The 15,202-nt window shown below is 45.0% G+C and overlaps 1 protein-coding gene across 1 annotated transcript in view; it reads right to left on the bottom strand.

Annotated features, from left to right (window-relative positions):
* Nucleotides 1–14,583, bottom strand: part of MAPK15 (mitogen-activated protein kinase 15) — a 396,607-nt gene extending 382,024 nt beyond the window's left edge. The window contains exon 1 of the mRNA XM_069621971.1: nt 14,442–14,583. The gene's annotated coding sequence lies outside the window, so the exon portion shown is untranslated. The remainder of the gene's footprint in view (nt 1–14,441) is intronic.
* Nucleotides 14,584–15,202: the final 619 nt, after the last annotated feature.

The following is a 15,202-nucleotide window of genomic DNA, read 5'->3' as shown; positions in this document are numbered from 1 at the left end:
TATCTGGGTGCCACATATACAAATTATGCCGGCAATACCCAGATACTCATTACACTGTCAGGTTGCTACGTAAAGGATTCCAAATTAATTAATGACCTGTACATTGAAATCCAGGCCTGGATGGCTGAACACAGCCTCTGCCTCAATGACGAGAAGACGGAGCTCCTTATCGGCGGCACCCAATCACGCGTCAACAAAACTGACCCACAATATACCTCCATCAACATCGACGGAAATCTGATCAAGGTGGCCAAATAGATCAAAACCCTAGGTGTATACCTGGATTCTACCTTCTACCTAAAAAACATGTGAACACCACAGCCTCATCCATGGCTTACACTTACAAGCTTATCAATGCTTGCAAAGCATTCCTCTCACCGACAAGTTGCATCACCCTAGCCAGGGCACTTGTACTATCAAAAATGTACTACTGTAATTCCCTCTTCTTAGGCACCTCGGAGCGTAATTTAAACAAACTTCAGGTGTTGCAGAACAACGCCCTCAGAGCGGCCCTCAGCATTCCACGGCATGCTCACATATCGAGCTACAGGCAGGATGCCCACTGGCTGCCAATACGGGACAGAATCACACTGAGATCACTTCTCATCATCCACAAATGTCTAACACTGCCCCGAAGTATTTTGCAGACAAATTCAACTTACGGCTTTCAAACAGACCAACCCGATCAAGGTACATGCACTGCCTCACCATCCCTAAATTCAACCTAAAACAAGCAGGGGGCTCCAGCTTCCCAATCCTAGCAGCCAAACAATGGAATGCTATGCCCCTATAGCTAAGAAGTGAACTGTCATTCTGGGCCTTTAAAACTAAACCAAAGTCCTGGCTTGCTAGCAAGAACTGCTCACGTGTCTGACCATTCTCTGTATCTCACCTGTATTGTATGCCTACATGTACCTTCTCTGCGACCATTATGTAACCTGGTCACCTGCGCTTATTTGCATAATATGTAACTACATGTAACCCGTGTTCCTGTCTAAGTCTCCGGAGCCCAGTTACCTCAGGGTTCGGCGCGCAGTATAAATAAAGAAACTAAACTAAACTAAACTAGTCCACCCCCCAGAAGTGATGGCGCTTCTCTGGCCACCGCAACAGAAGATCCCTGGGGAGTAGATGTGAGAGCACCTTCAGGTTTCTCACAGGTGTCAGTCTAGGCAGTTGAACATGATCCAAGTACTGATCCTGTAAATGCTCGTCGTGTGGTTCCTTAGAGTATAGAACTGAACAGTACCTACTAGATTTCCTGTTCCACTGTAAAAGGATACCACTCGAGTGTTGAATTCCTCTTAGCTTTACCTATGGTTGCATACTCTAGCAAGTTATCTGCTTTATTACCTTTCTCCTTATAGATTTCACAGATATTTTGTAGCGAACTGTCTGCCCTTTGGGCTAAGATGAGCTCCAGTTCACCACTACCTGTTCTACAGACTTCTTAACACCTTTGTTCCCTGGGGAAAAGACTTTGGATGGTTAAACCAGGGAAGAGCCACATCCTTACACTTCACATAGTCTTCATGGAAAATCCCTTATTAATTCAATACGACCACCTGCCCCGTTCCCTAGGTACAACAGTCAAAACACTGTAAGAGCCAGCCAGTCCCAAAGACACCAACATTCCTACGCCGGCCTCAATCACCAAGGAAGTTTACTTAGAGGAAGGCACCTACGTTCTCATTTAATAGTGACACTTAAAGAAGTTCCATAGCTGGACCAAACGAACTAGCCAAAAACTAAACAGGAAATGTTTCTGCATACAGGTACAATGTGCACGGGTGCACTTGATCCAATCACCATTTGGAACCACTCCCCCTTAGAGCTGCAGCCTGCAGGCTTTTACTCCGCCTCACAAACAGACCTCCCAAATACCTTGGAGTTCCAAAACGAAATCCATAAGAAGAGGGACATAAAAGAGGCACACATCAGCAATCCCTCTTACCCAGAAACAATATGTCAAGACAGGGAGGTAGACACATACCCTTACAGTCAAACAAACACTCTGGTAACATGGAGGAAATCCAAATAATCCTATGGTGTTGAAAAACTATCGCCCAGTCGCCAACCTATGTTGGCCAACCAAAATCCTGGAAAAAGTGGTCTGCAGCCAATTCCAGCAGTTCGTAGATAGTAAAGATCTTTTAGATGAATATCAATTAGGGTTTCGCCCTAATCATGGGACAGAGACTCCCCTTTTGGTGGTCCAGTATGATCTATTGGAAGCTGCAGACAGGGGAAGCTCTACCATACTTTTGATGCTTGACCTGTCTGCTGCATTTGACATGATCAACCATAAGATCATCCTTCAACGGATTGGAAAAATAGGGAGAGCTGCTAAAGTAGTGGTGGACTGGTTTGATGCCTTCCTGCAGGATAGAACCCAACAGGTGATACTGGGAGTTTTCCTCTCTGAGCTAATACAGCCGAGATGTGGAGTACCCCAAGGTTCAGCACCTCACCTCTGATCTTTAACCTGTATATCCGACCGCTGTTTGATATTTTGAGGAAACACGGTTTGCAATTCCATTCTTATGCTGACGACACGCAGATTTATGTGGAGACAGTCAACTTGTCCAAGGCATTTGAAGGGATTGACAGGTGCATGTAAGATATTTAAAAAAATTGATGGCATGTAACCAGCTGCAGCTTAATGCAGCGAAAACAGAGGTGATATTATTTAGATCAGAGAAAAGAATAGAAGCGCAGAACAAAACATAATACCGCAGATTTTGGGTGAAGAGATCCCGTTCTCAAAGAAAGTGACAAACCTTGGGTGCATATGGCAAGAGAACCTGGCCAGTGAGGCCCAGGTAGGGACCAAAGTAAAAGCTACGTACTATTCCTTGCGTATGCTTAGGAACGTACTCCCCTTTATAGCACCCCAAGATCACTCTGTGGTTGTAGGAGCACTGGTAAATTCCCACCTTGACTATTGTAACAGTCTGATGACGGGGATTCCAGTGAAACAGATGTTGAGACTACAGAGGGCACAGAATGCAGCAGTCAGGCTTATTGCTCACTTGGAGAAAAGCGACCATGTCTCACCATCCCATGGTTCAACATCCCATGGCTCATGGTGGAGGATCGAGTTAAATTTAAAGTGGCGTGTCTCATGAACAAATGTTTCTATAAAATTGCACCTAGATATCTGACCACCAGAATCCACCACTATCAACCAACCAGAGACCTCCGGTCAGGAGATAAACTTTTGGTGGATGTTCCGCGGACTAAACGCACCTCGAAGGGTGACAGGATGTTCTCTGTGTTTGGCCCAAAGTTATGGAACCAGTTATCAATTGCCATACGTTCATGCACATCCTTAGAAGGCTTCAGAAAAGAACTGAAAACCTTCCTATTCAAGTGAATTTCAGGAATAAGGGCTAGTATATTTCCTCACAGCTAAAAGTCAATTTTTAGTTAACAACTGCGCCTGAATGCAGTTCATTCTGCCTGGTGCGTGTTAGAAATAAACAAATAGACAAAAGGCACAATGGCCTATTATAGACTTCCTTCAACTGCCTAGAACTACAAACCCTCAGTGCCAATGAGGTTGCAACCCCATGTCGCCCCAGCCAATCAGGATGTCAGTAACTGAACAAGGCACTATATAAAAGGGCCAGTTTTCAGAGGATCTGGGAGAAGGGAAGCAGGAGGGAAGGAAGTCAATGGAGGAGCTGGAGAGGAAGGAGTGGAGTGCATGGAAGAACTGAAAGTCCAGAGGAGCAAAGTCACTGTGGACAGGTACAAGAACAGAGTGGCCTAGAGATAACTGTCATGCCCTGGGGAAAGTGGCGCGTTTGGGATCGCTGGAAAGGGGGCCACCATTGATGGTTCCATCACGCTCTCCCCTGCGTCACATTGCCGGTCTAGTTCTTCTGTCTCGCGTCCGTCACCGGAAGCTTATTACCAGCTACTTCCGGGTGACGGACACGTTGCATCTTTCTAGGTTTTCTCCTGTGTTGTACCACTCTGTATCATTTCTCCTTGCGGTTTTCCGCCTGTTTACTTGTTTCCTCTGCCGCTATTTTCCTCCTCTCCTGTCGCTTATGCTCTCCGTGCAGCACCTCCCTCTTCTTCTGGGCTCCTGCTCGCCGGTGTCTGCCGCCTTCATCCTGATTTCCTGCTTCTGTTTATTTTCCGGCATCTTGTCGTCTCTCTCTCTCTCTCTCTCTTCTCCCCCCCCCACTCGGAGTGTTTCCCGGAGCCTTTGTCAGGCCTCTCCAGTTGTTAATCCTCTAGCCCCCTGAATTCTTCTGATCCATTTGTTATTGATCCAGCCTCCTGCCATCTCAAATCATTATTGGGTTCTGTTGTGCCTCTGGCTTTTTCCCCATTTCTGGCGGTCACGGAGGATCGACCACAGTCCCACCGATTCAGTAGCGCTGTGGAGTCCTTTCATGGCCGACCCTAATTCACAAAAAAAAGGAGAAGCCAGGTCTAAAAGGGAGACAGAAACCAGACCCCAAGTGGAAAACTAATGGTGAGGAGGAAGGGGAAGGAGGGGAAGACAGAGTCCTCTTTGGAGGAAGAGGATATTTCGGACCCATGTGACAATATCAAAAGGAACCTGGATACACTGCAGAGGAACCCAAGAGACCTGAGAACGAGTAGAACAGACGAACTGGCCATGGGGGTGATTCACACAGAGGGTGAATATATCTGACTGTGAAAGACAGCCTGGCATTATATTCCTGAAACTGCGAAAGAGTGAGCAGGAGGTTTTATTCCAGAGACTGTGCCAGAGTATCCACGGTACTTGTGAGCTACATCTCTAAGAAGAGATACTGGTCTCACAAGACAGAAGAAGTGGGCCAGGAACTCTTCCCCTGGATGAATAGCTAAAAGCAAGTTGTTAGATTGCTCCAAGTGAAGAATATCATTTTCAGCTTAAGAGAAAACTCTTGCAACCTATTGAGGTTTATCTCAGCCCCAGCCTGTCATTGCTAACAAAGTCTTTAAATCTTACTTCTGCAACACTGACACATGTTATGTGGAATATACAACACCACTTTTGATAGCCTTTGCCACATCCCTAATAGTCTCCCAAGAAACCTCTGGGTTGGATTCAGTTCAAAGTATTCACCCATGATTAACTTCAATTTGTCTTTGAAAAACAGTGTCTGTAAGAACCCTCCGACATAGGGGTCTGTAAGAACCCAAGTCCATTCCAGTGTAACTTCTACTTGCGAGTGGTTCGAAAACAACTTGGCTGCAACAGTGGACATGATAACTATCTTCCATTACCTCCCCAGTAGAAAGTAATGAAGACAGAAATATCCTTTATGTATATACAAGATATAAAATAAGCAGTGTCGCATAGCAATTTGCTATGCAATTCTATCAGTTTGCTAATCAAATGGACACTTGTGTAGCAAAGATAGCTATTTAAGTTGCCCTCTTCAATCAAAGCACAGCTCACCCTGCATTCCTCTCTTGCCCTTTGTTCTCTTCCCCCTCTTTTTCTCTGTTCACTTCAAGTCCTAATGGAGAGAAAGTGCAGCAGTAATCATCTCCTCCACTCTTAAGTTCCAAAGGCATGTGTGGCAGTGCTTGGCAAGAAGGTCTTTCTTTTTCTAATAATTGCAAACCTGAAATGATCGGGAAGGTACTTTTTATTAACCTTTCTATATCATGTCTGGCAAAGATCAGTATGTGTCAACTTCATATTTGTTTTTAAAAAGACAGTCATGCAATTCCATTCCTGAAATGTAGGTTGTAACATAATGCATAGAGTATTGATACTGTAGCACCCTGCATCTCCATGCTTCACAGTAAAGTTTAGGTTAGTGTATCTAAATTTCATTGTGTCAACTAGATTTCATTTTGTTGGAGAAGATTCATCATATTGACAAGTCAACACTTTTGAAAACGTACTTGATCACATCAAATGCTTTTGATGGCAAACCTACTTCTGTAACCTGCAGGTTGCATACATCTGCAACTGGTGCTCAATCCATCAGCGAGCCCATTCTCCTTGACATTCTATGATCACCCAATTGCTTTATACCAGGTACCCTGAAATTAAGCTTTGGCAGCTATGTGACGCATGAGACCAAAAGCTTCATTTGTTTTTACATGGGCCAAGTGGCTATTCTGCTCTTCAAATCTGGTTAGAGTGGAATATGGACTACATGAAACTATAAATCCAAAAACGGACTTTGAGATTCCAAATGCCTGGGATGGGACATCGCATCGCCATGGAAAAACACTCCCTTTTGTCCCTCTACCCCCTTTTCAGTGTGTTTCCGCTTGTGTTATTGGGCTAGGGAACCTGGTGTACAAGCTGTAAAGATCTTGAGGAAAGCTTACATTTGTATTTATTTTCAAAATGTTATTTCAATAACTGTTCTTTCTCCATAAAAAATATGACCACAAACTACAATATTCCATCTAGTTTGTTCCGTTCCCTGCCTGCTATGCAATCCACACTGCTTAGTCTCTTTCTTTCCTCTAACATAATGAATACATAAAGTGAACTAGATGCTTACGCAAAGTAGTGATCAATAGTTCCATCCAATCTGTACATCTAGAGATCTATTTCAAAACCAAACACTGTAGTTAGCCACCAGAGCCTGCTTTGCTTTAGGATTATGATTGCATTATATATTGCTGTAAAGACCGGAGGGGGTCTGTACTTCCGCTCTCTATATGGTAGAGGAGAGACACAGAGACCCCTGCCAAGATTCTCTAGTATTGGTAGACGTAGTCGAGCAATCAAGGCCTAGTTTCTCGGAAGGTGATGCGAGCTGGTTCTTAAGTACAGTGTAGTCCCCAAGCACCCACGAAGGAATGTCCACACACTGTATTGGTTAAAACACAGTCTTTATATAATTAATATTCAAAGTCATATACACGATCACGATAACTCACTTTGTACTCTGGAAATCAACAATGGTAAATATGTACAATTCTAAAGTGGTACTACTAACGTTATTAGATCTCCTTAAAGTGCATACGGTCAGAATGACACACAGATCAAAATAAAGGGGAAATCAGCAGTAGAGAGAGGAAGGCAAGCAAGGTGGTTGAGCAATTGGCAGAATACTGGTAAACACAGCTCTGTGTGGAGATCCCCCCCACCTGGGCAACCTGTAGAAGAAAGATACAAGCCCAGTCCATATATTGTTCCCACTAGACTTTCCAATAGTTCTGCAACTCCAAAGTACCTTGGCGTTGTAGCGTCCGCGTCAGGGAATCGACGGCCCTTCTTGAGTGTCCTCCCTTTCAGGCAGGAGTCACGGGTCGAACGTCTGACGAAGAACAGGTTGAGCTATGACGTTGAGGTGGCAGCTTCGTTCCTAGCGGTGCTCGTTGACGGGGAAGTGTAAACGTCCTGCAAGGACGAGGCATGCAGGGTACCTCGAGGTCAATAGTTCTGGACCGCAAAGAGTTGAAGAACTGTGGCCCAGCAAGGGCGTCGAGTCGTCAGTATCTCTGTGGTCTTTGGGTGGCGGGAAACCCACCGGTGGATGCTCCTCGGCGCGTCGATGGTCAGGCCTTCTCCGGCAGGATACAGTGGCGACGATGCAGATGAGAGCGTCCTTGGATCAATGAAGTTCTTAGGTAATGGGAGCACGGCGGCTCCAGTCAGCGACAGTGGTGGACAACAGTCCGGGCGCTTCTCCTTGGAGTTCAGCAGCAATCCCCATATCAGGTCAGCAGCCTGTCGAAGGTCTGTCTACCAGGGAGCTTAGGCAAAGATCAGCTGTGCACGATGGTCCCTCGTAGCTCGGGAAGAGGGAGCCTTACCAGGTCCTCTCTGGGTGAGTCCTTGCAGCACAGCAGCTTTCAGATTGTGAAGGAGAGCAACAGCAATTCTTCTCATCCAGCAGGGTTCAAGGTTAAGCTTCAGTTACTCCAGTTACTCGTCGTAGTGGACTTCAGCTTCCGAACACGATTCCTAGCAGTGAGAGGTCCCCAGATATACTGTTGATCTCCCATTCATTCCGCTGGGTCACACTCAAGCATCCAATCACGACTACGGGCATTCATGCAGGCAGGCAGCCAATCAGGCACACGGGGCATTCAGGCCATTCACTTCTCTCCAGACACTCACAACAAGTTATGTGTATTGGGACAAGTACCGAGCCATTCAACACTCCAAGCTGCATTGATACCGGTTTCAGGCAGGGCTGTCTCAACCATTGTGTCAAACACCAGATACCAGACAGCCACAACATAGAATGCATATTCGTCACACACTCCATTCACCCAGGTCCACCCATAGGCGTACCCACAACATACGGTCGTTGAGAAGGCTCCAGCCAGTCTGGTCGGCACTTCCCCACACTACCATATACAGAACTTCCACCCAACAGCCAGTCAGGGGGAAGGGACAGAGGCAGGGCTTCCCGGGACTTCGGGAAGATCAAGGTAACAGGATGGAAGGCAAGAGGCCATGGGGGCCATTTTGTCTCCATCACGAATCTACTGATTCCAATGACAGGGCCTGGGCATCCCAAAATGGAGGACGCTCAGGGCACCAATCATTTCAGCACGGAGCTGCCACCAGCCCGTACCCTGCTCTGTGGGTCACACACAGGTGCCCAAAAACATACACTAGGGGCACAGGGTTGTACTCCTACCCATGGATGCCATAAGGGTTTCCCACGGGTCTGTGCACCAAACCAAAAGAGAGAGAGCGGCACCGCCAGGAGTCCCACATGAACTCCTGTGCGGAAAACACGACAGAACACACGATAAAAAGCAGTAAAGGACAAGGATACGGAGGCCCTGTCCCTCCAATGCATTTCCAGCATCACAATTACCACCTGCAGGAGAACTGTTTTCAGAGCCTTTTTTATCACATCTATTTGTGTCCATTCATGCAGCTAACCTTTTACATTTTACAGACACTCAGCTGTGGCTCGTAAAGCCTTTTCTCCCACTTGCATAGTCGAGTACATTTTATGAAGGGCGAGTAGCATTTGCAAGCAATGTTTGAAACTTTTGTAACATTTACTTTGCAGTAAATGTCAAACAAAAGATTCACTGTGCATGGCTGGCTTCTGGGTGGCAGCAGTGTGCCAAACAAAGCGAGGTTGTAGTGACATGCACCATTGTACACAAATAGCATCTTAAATGTGTTGCCCTCCATTGATATGGGTCGAGTACATTTCTCTTAGGTTGAATAGGGAAACAAAGTTACCATACTTGCAGGTATAGCTGAATTTTAAAGAATTTGCAAGGCCTGCCTCCTCTAACTAATATTTCAGCAGTATGTAAAACTGCTGTATTGTTGCTCATTTCATGTCTTGGGTACAAATAACTTCTGTGCACATTAAAAATGTTAGTACAACATTGCTAATGAAATGGGTCAGTTTGCTAATAAAAAAAAGTTAATTAGCAAACTCTGCTCATCAATTTTTGAAAACTAATGTATGCCTTGATATACAAGTAGAACTGTGCAATCTTGATCCCCTTGATGTTGGCCCTGCCACACACTGAAGAGGCCTAAGTCATTCATATCTTCAGTTAGGACCTGTGAAATATCATAGTTAACTGATGTGTTCTGATGATGTGTTACGATGAGACCTATCACAAACTGGACCCAACACAAATTGATATCTCCCCTATGATCGTGTCTACAGGGACAGAAATGGCTATTTTGGGCAAAGGGCATGTGCAAAATGAGCAGAGTGGCATGATGGGTCCATAAATACAAAATATTAAACTTTCTCCCCTCCCCTCCCCTTATTACCCACCAGTCTACCCTCAATATCTTTGAGGATGGTTACACTTCTAGATGTACTTGTATGATGAGAACATATTTAGAAGGGAGATTGTTTCAGAGTCTTTGAAATGAGACATCCCCTCTGTAAGGGAAAATGCAGAGCAGATAGTTTTCTAAAAGCGAACGGAGGACAGAAAGTATTTCTGAAAGAGCACAAGAGGCGTGGTCAACAAAATTATACTTCCTGTAGATTTCGACCTTTTATTCGCTGCCATGATGGAAAGGGTGCCCTGTGAAATGAGAACGGATGCCCGTACACCTGAGAGACCTTTTTTCAACAAAGTAAAAGAAAATTCCACAAACTGTAACCATTTGTAGGGCAAATGCACATGGAGGTTGTGACTTTTGCCACATCTACGTGGTTACGGTCCAGACATTTGCAGTGTGATTTACCAGTAAAACAATTAAACAGGTGCCAGAACATTTATTGGAGCTTTGAAACTTAAATGAACAATTCCAAGATTTCATCACAGTGTTAAGTTGGGTCCCAAGCACAGAAATGAAAAATGCACTCGAGTATTTATACTAACCTTTCATTTGTTTTCAAAATATTTCATTTAACTAAAATAATATGAAGTTGAATGAAGAAAAGAAGCATTATTCTAAGTTCCATTGTATCTTCCCATGCATTCTACTTAACTTTGAATAACACTGCATTTCTATTGAACTTAAAAATGAGGCATATCTGAAAATCCCTGGAGTCGTCATGGAACAACTAGCCCCAACATTAGGTATGTCCATTACAAGACACAGAGAGGCCACAGCAAGAATTACCTGATTGATTGCATTAAATCTAGTCCTGCCCCATAAACATTGCCAGATGCTAGCTAATGTATAAATACAAAGGGAGCCGTCACATCCATCAATTTCAGGCCACTCATAAAATCTATTTAGCTGGAGCCATAGGACTGTTTCACTGATAAGAAAGTAGCCTGGGCATGTATTAAGGTCATGGAAGATAATTAATGTGAGATACATTGCCAATGACACCTGCAGGCCGAAATCAGCATTTATTTTACTCACATAAAAGTTAAGTCATACAGCCAATATAGAATTTGCCTAGTGTATAATGAGAACAAAGGTCAAAATAATTATCTCTGTGAATATACATTGCACAGTTATAGGTAGCGTCTTCAATTGTTCCTTCTGATATATATATTAGCACCTGGAGCAGGGGGCACAGCCAATCAGGTTTTGTGGACCGCAGGCTGAAACTTGTAATCTCAGCCCGTTCTCCACAGGACCTGCAGAGTGCCTCCCCTGCCGCGGTCTGCCATCTCCCTCCCTCGACAGCAGCAGCTTCCCTTTTCCGACCGCCATGGTCATAGAAGAGGGGCTCCGTACGGAGCACCGCCTTCTATAATCATTGTGGCCATTTTGGTTAAGTATTTTTATTCAATCAACGAGACGCGAATGAAAATACTTTAAAGAACCCCGGGTTATCAATTTGGTAACCCGGGGTGCAAATAACGTTACCCCCATTCCAGCCCTTGGAACGGGGGGGTTAACAGCCCGGAGCCCTCGTTAAAGGCCCTTGCTCCGCTTGGGCCAATAACTTGGGCTGCCGGGCCGTTACCCCTGTTCCAGCCCTTGGAACGGGGGGGTTTACACTGTATTGTAATGGTCTTTCTCTAATTAAACTAGAACATTTACTTCCAAAGCTAGATGTCATAGGTAAACGTCTCTTCATAGGTTACGGGTGACATTCCCTTCCCCCTTTTCAGTTATAGGACTCAGAGGGAACAGTCCCTCCTTTCAAGTCACAAGTTTAGGTGAGGAGATGGATATTATAAAACAGTTTACATACAGACAAGGATATTTCTGGATACACATGGAAGGATATGCCTGGGGAGAACTGATGCGAATTAGTTTCCAGGCAGGCTGGAGAAGAAGCCCTTTCAGAGATAGATGAGCAGCCTGTATATTGGGGACTGGTTTCCAGACAGGGAGCTGAATACAGTGCTTGCTGATGCAAAAACTCCAGACAGGGGATCACAGCTGATAGAGAAGCCGCATTTTAAATGCAAGCAAGGAGAGCCCAATATATCCCCTGATTGGCCATATTGTTGTCCACAGTGAATCCTGGGAGTAGAGGGCTGGGAGAAAAGCAGGATCCTAATCTGACAGGGACAGTATTATAAAAATGAAACTGTGTTCTCTATCTGAAATCGAATGCAAGTCAAAGTGCAATTTTCAAAAAGTCCAATACATTTTTGTTTTCAGAAGTGCAGTTTATAAGCGACAGCCTCTTGTGCAAACTTAAATGCAGATTTTCTTTGTCTAATTAAGTACCATTGAAAACAGAATGCATGGATCCTGCCAGCACAGAATGACATGGACTGCAATGGTGTCATGAAACACTATTGTCTGACCGAGTATCATTTGTTGCTGATGGGAGATGCAGTCATAAACAGTGTTGTGGGTGAAAAGTAGATTACAGAATTCATTCTGTTTACAGAACATTGTGCTAAGTGTAAAACCCATGCAATCCCTTGTCTTGAAATGCATATGTAGACCTATAGTTAATCTGAAAGTGTGCTTTAAAACCAAAGCTTTTACTAGAGATTATATCTCTAGCCCAAAATCAAATGAAGAGACAGATTGAAAGCTGCACACACACATGCTCATTGAAAGCGTTGCACAAATATGTAGACTGAAAACTGTGAACACATATCCATTGAAGACTGCACACAATGTTCAGAGAAAATCACACACACATATAGGAATCCCTGGCACCACATTTAATGTAGAAAAAGTATTCTCATTCTATAAATGGTGGGTGTGATGGGGAAATTAAGATTATTTTGATCTATTTAATGCCTCATGTTGGAGTGTTTTGATTTAGATTAAGGCGTTTGAGAGACATTTTATTGACAAGAATTAGAGGTATAGTTAGAATGCCTAGCATAAGGGTTATTATATATATATATACACATGTATATATTTTTTTAAGAAAATGAATGCTTGTGAGTGAAATAGAGAAATACATGTTGGCAGGTAATATTCGGTTTTGCTGACAAAGTGTTTTTCTGCCTTTAACATTGAGGTGACCTTGTTGACAAAAAGCTGAAGACTGCCTTCGTTTAGATTGACTTTACTTCATTTAAATAAATTAGAGCTCGCTTAAAAAAGATGCATGTTCCTTTCCCAGAATTGTGGGGTGGGACTATATGAGTGGGGACAGGAGATTAGTGATGCAACACTAGCGGAATATATTCCCACCCCCTCTAGAATGGCTATATCAAATCCCTCATCTCACAACCTGCTGAAAAGAGAATAGCAGCACTGAACATTGGGGGCTGTTTTTATGGATTCATCCCCCACACCTCCTTCCCAAAAAGGCCTGACAGTTTGCAAGTATGTGAATAGCATGTACATTAGTTTGTGTTTAATTCCACTGAGTAACCTAGACCTCGAAAGATGCATGATAACTGTCGGATGTTATATCTTTCCAAGACCTACATTTTAATTACTTGTGATAAGTGTATGGCCTAAACATTAGGCATCAAATCACATTTGGGAGTGGATTTACCGTGATCAGCTACTTTCATCTAAAGCCTATTATGAAGACCTTCCTCTGGCTGGATTTCCCCAGAGTCCCACCAGTACGTTCTATGTTGAAGTCTAGACAGGACCGATCTCGCTGGTGCGGTCTTCCTTATATTGGGTGACTATGGAAAAGAGGCAAAAGGCACCACACAATGCTCATCTCGCCCTCTCTCTCCCCCCCCCCCCCGCCCCTCTACCCCCCCTGGTCCTTTATTCTGCAAACTTTCACGTAGGCCGAGTGACACTTGTTCGTGACTAGTTCACTCCTTGCTACTCCCAGGCAGTGAAAAGGCAAAGAGGGTCGAGGGTCAGTAGCAAGGGCATCCTTCCCTTAGAACCCCATCCAGTTCTGATCACAAGAAAAATCATAACTGGTTGAACATAGTCACCCATTGCAGAATTGCACAGCTACCCAACTTACTTCCAACTCTAGTCAGCAAGCATACCATGGCACACGTCGCTTTCAAGAGGAAATCATTCTTCTGCAACTCTATTGCAAAAAGGGATTTACATGGCAGAGATAATCTGGGGAGTTTGGGGGTCAGCGGGAATAGTCCTCTTAATACCCTGAACATGTTCCTCTGGCCCACTTTTATGTGGATACCCAAAAGAAACCGTTCCTCTTCCTTTCTCTCACAGGCACCCTATCCCCTTCCTTCCAATTCTGCTTCCAGGAGATGTGGGGGATGAGGAAACACATTGTGAGTGCTTGCATTACAGTAGTCCTCACACTTCTAATATAACATTTATGTTTAACTTATTGTGTATTCCTATATAGGGACACACGTGCTTTAAAATTCACAATGTGTACCCATTTTTCCCTAAGTGTTTGGATGGCAGAATCCTTCAAACCCCACTTTAAGTGGTTGGGCTTCGCACATGATATGGGCAGGGGGAGAGGGGGGGAATTTCCAGGGGCTTTTTAGGGTGCTAGCAGGGGTATTAATGCTGCAGCAGAGGGCTGTCATGCATGTGCCCGAGTAATGGGCCGGGCGAGGGATGTACTGAGGTCCAGAGGGGGCGGGTCAGCAGCAGCCCAGCTGGGGCGAGGCTCCTGCAGCCCCGGAGGGGGCGGTGCAGCCATGCCCCGGTGGGCGGGCCTGCGGGGGGAGGGGCTGCTCCGGTCCAGTGCCCCCGCACCCCTTACCTCTCCGTTCTGTCCCCGGTAATCCTCGGTGCTGCCGCGCTGGCCGCCGGGATGCTGCTGCTAACGGAAGCGCCAGGAGCTGAGTGTTGACCGCCGTTGCTAGGAAACCGGCAAAGCTGCTCTGCGCAGGCGCAGGGAAACTTCCGTCAACTTGTTACAGAGGGACTTGTCGCAGCACCTTTCCGCCATAAACATCGAAGACGGACAACTCAACAGAGCTCCTCTTTCTAGAGGTAGATAAACACATGGAGGATGTGTTACACAAATAGGCCTTCCAGTAGCAATCAAGGCACATCTGGGAATCCAGGGAGTACATGGCTGCTCAAAGGTCCAGCATTGCAAACAGGGCATCCAGCAGATCATCTTTACTCCAAATGAGGTTCTCACCTACCTCCAGGCACGCCCATCCAGCCCCACCATAGGATTGGAAACCTGACTACAGTCTGTCACTCAATACCTTGGGGCTTCTACAAACCCTTGGACCTAGAGAGTGACCACCTACTCCAGTAGTTTAGCCAAAAAGGGGTCTTGGCAAATGAGTAAAAATGACTGGTTCATGATCTTGGTACAAAGAAGGTTTCTTCACCAGTGAAGTTACCCATGATAGTTTGAGTGTATCTAGAAAAATACTTTGAAAAAGAGCGCCATTAATGATCACCACCATAAATGGGAGTAGCTCCATGCTGCAACCTTTGATAACAACAGTTTGACAGGGGTTTCTGGGCCAGTAAGTCACTTTCATCGAGTTAATAATCACTCCA

Source organism: Ambystoma mexicanum, chromosome 5q (genome assembly GCF_040938575.1).
Source record: "Ambystoma mexicanum isolate Mex_15411 chromosome 5q, UKY_AmexF1_1, whole genome shotgun sequence".
NCBI lineage: Eukaryota > Metazoa > Chordata > Amphibia > Caudata > Ambystomatidae > Ambystoma > Ambystoma mexicanum.
Note: the sequence above shows the minus strand (reverse complement) of the source record. Positions and strands in the feature narration are given on the sequence as shown.